The 2,935-nt window shown below is 42.1% G+C and overlaps 1 pseudogene across 1 annotated transcript; it reads right to left on the bottom strand.

The window, feature by feature from the left end:
• Positions 1-567: 567 nt before the first annotated feature.
• On the bottom strand, positions 568-977 carry LOC308509665 (large ribosomal subunit protein eL28-like; annotated as a pseudogene). Its single transcript has one exon. The product of its transcript is annotated as a large ribosomal subunit protein eL28-like (transcript).
• Positions 978-2,935: the final 1,958 nt, after the last annotated feature.

Here is a 2,935-nt window from a genome sequence, read left to right as displayed (position 1 = left end):
CCTTTTGAGATGTCACTCTTTTTAGAAGTATGTCTATGTTGGTTTGCTTGGTTCCTTTTTTTTCATCACGTTTGCTTGTAAACAGATAATGGACCATACACATTCCTCTCTATTAATGAAAACCTTTTGGTCATAGGGTCCATGTTTTCATACTTTTTAAGGAGCTTATTCATGTTTGCAAAGAGCTGCTAAACCCTTCACTGTGAATTTTCTTTTTCTTCTGCAGTTTCCTTTTCTCGTGCCTCTTCTTCAGCTCTGCATTCCTGTTCCAGGTGTCACAACTCCTCATTGTCATTTCTTCAGGAACCACCTCCAGGAGCTCCTCTATATGTCATCCACACTCAGGTTAAAGCTGTTTGTCATCTTAGACACAACATTGTTAATATTTGCATTCTCCTCATTGTTGGCAAATCCTTTGAAATCATGGATAAATTTCTTGAGTGTCTTCTAGGTAATATCTATATATGCCTTGGTGGCTTCACCCCCAAGCCCAAGCAAGATTCTTTTCTTTTTGGTTGGAGAAAGTTGGCTGACACTTTATGTTTTAGTGCTTCGGGAGGTAGGTGCTCAGGAGCTCTTGGTGGGGCGAGCCCACTTCTTCAGTGTCACAGGTTTCTGGCTGCGCAGGATGATGCTGGCTCTGCAAATGGAGGCCATGTGCAGGTCTGGGCGGTACTTGTTCTTGCGGATCTTGTGCTGGATGCTGGTGAGGGTGGCCCAGGTGTTCCTGTTGATGGTGGTCCGCACATAGGAGGTGATCAGCTTTCGCTGGCTGGATCTTCGCTTCATGATGACCACCACATCTTTGCCTTCTGCCGCTGGCTTCATGCCCACTGTCTTGTGTTGAATCAGCTGGTTGTAGCGGAAGGAGTTGGGGGCCTTCAGATTACTGGGCTCGGTGATGCACATCTGCTTGTTCCTTTTGATCAGAAAGCTGGAACATTTGCGAACACCATCCTTTGCAGATGTGTGGACATGGCGACAGCTCCTCTTATTGCTGTAGCCAGAGACGGCCCAAGCAAGGTTCTTAATACAGTCATACATGTTGTAATTCTTCCATAATTGAATCAGTGTCTTCTCAGTGTTTTTCTCAGTTGTAGCAATCCTCCTCAGATAGCAGGGCTTAACGGCTCCTATTAATCCTGATCCATTGGTTGGATCAGAGAGATGGTGTTTGGAGGGAGAAACAGCACTTTGACATTGGGATGAAGATCACCAATAAAAGGAGGGTACCCGGGAGTATTAGCAATAAGCAGAATCTTGAAATGTATGTTATTCTCCAAACAGTACTTCTCCATTTTTCCTGGCATAAGCAGTTCAGGAAGGCCTCTTGGAAGAGGAGCATCCATGACTTCTTACGGCTCCTGTGGTTCACTGGCAGTGTGTGCGTATTGGTATGCTCGGAGGCCCAGGGGTTCTCACTGTGCCGGATCAGAAAGGGTTTCAATAAGTAGTCTGCAACATTGCTCCCAGGCAATATTGTTACCCTGTCCTTAAAAGCCTTGAAACCTGGCAGTGACTTGGCCTCCTTATGGATGAAAGTCCTTTTACGCATCCATGTTCAGAATAGGGAGGTTTTATTCATATTGCATACTTACTCTGGCAAGTAATTTTCTTCCACAATCAGCTTATTGAGAGTTTTCAAAAGTTCTTTAGCTACCTTCACATCAGCACTCACAGACTCACCACTCACTTTCACATTATGTAATTAACAATGATTCTTGAATTGTTAAAGCCGCCTAGAGCTAGCAGTAAATTCAACATCGCAGTCAGGTCCAGCCTTTTTTTTCAACATTATGAACAAACTTTTGGTTTTGACCATGATCTTCATGGTGCTGAGGGTGTACACTTCTATGCCTGTCATTAATCCATAAGTTTCTTGATGCTTGATATAGGCCCTTCTCAAATTTTCATTAGTCTTGTTGCCTTCAATGAAAAGATCCTTTTAACAGTTTCCAACACTTTGTTCTTATTTGTCAAGTCGTAGTTTGGTTGAATGGGATGAGCCTGACTGACAATAACCATCACTGATTTTCTACCTGCGTAGTCTTTAATCACTTAATTTCATTCCCAGGTTAATCACTTTATGTGGCCTCTTACTGGCAACATTAACAGTAGATTTTGTATGCTTAGGGGCCATGATGAACAAAACAACATGATACTAAATCAAGCACGAGAAAATGATGCAGTCAAGGGATGTGATAAACACGAGATGAGGCTGCTGCTGGTGTAGCACAGCATACTGTTTTAGAGCAAACTTTTTAAATAAATAGAAACTATACTCTAACATAGTGATAAAAATATACAGTAAATAAACTAGTAACATAGTCGTTTATTATCATTATCAAGTATTATGTCCTATACATAATTATATGTGCTATATACGTTTATACGACTGGTGGCGCAGGTTTGTTTACTCCAGCATCACCACAAACACATGAACCCTGAGCTGTGCTATAGTACGATGGCTATGATGTCACTAGTTGATAAGAATTTTTCAGCTCCATTATAATCTCCTGGGTCTACCATTGTATATTTGGTGCATTGCTGACTGAAATGTCATGTGGTGCATGACTATTCAGAGACTCGAGGCCCATGCCTCATTAAATTTGGTTCAAAATAGATCTGTTACACTTTGCTGGAGATGTCAGAAACTTGATCTTCATGTGCAACAGCTATGGACTGAATGTTTGCGCCCTGAAATTCATATGCTGAAACCCTACCCGTCAACGTGATGGTATTCAGAGGTGGGGCCTTTGGGAAGTAATTAGGGTTAGATTGGGTCATCAGAGTAGAGCCTGCATAATTGGACTAATGCCTTTATAAAAAGAGGAAGAGAAATGGGGTCTCATTTTCTCTGCATACAAGCACCAAGAAAAACTACTTGAGAACATAACCAGGAAGAGATTCTCTCACCAAGAACCTGACCATCCCG

The sequence above is a fragment of the Rhinolophus hipposideros genome (assembly GCF_964194185.1).
Source record: "Rhinolophus hipposideros genome assembly, chromosome: 17".
Lineage (NCBI taxonomy): Eukaryota > Metazoa > Chordata > Mammalia > Chiroptera > Rhinolophidae > Rhinolophus > Rhinolophus hipposideros.
This window is presented reverse-complemented; position numbering and strand designations above follow the sequence as displayed.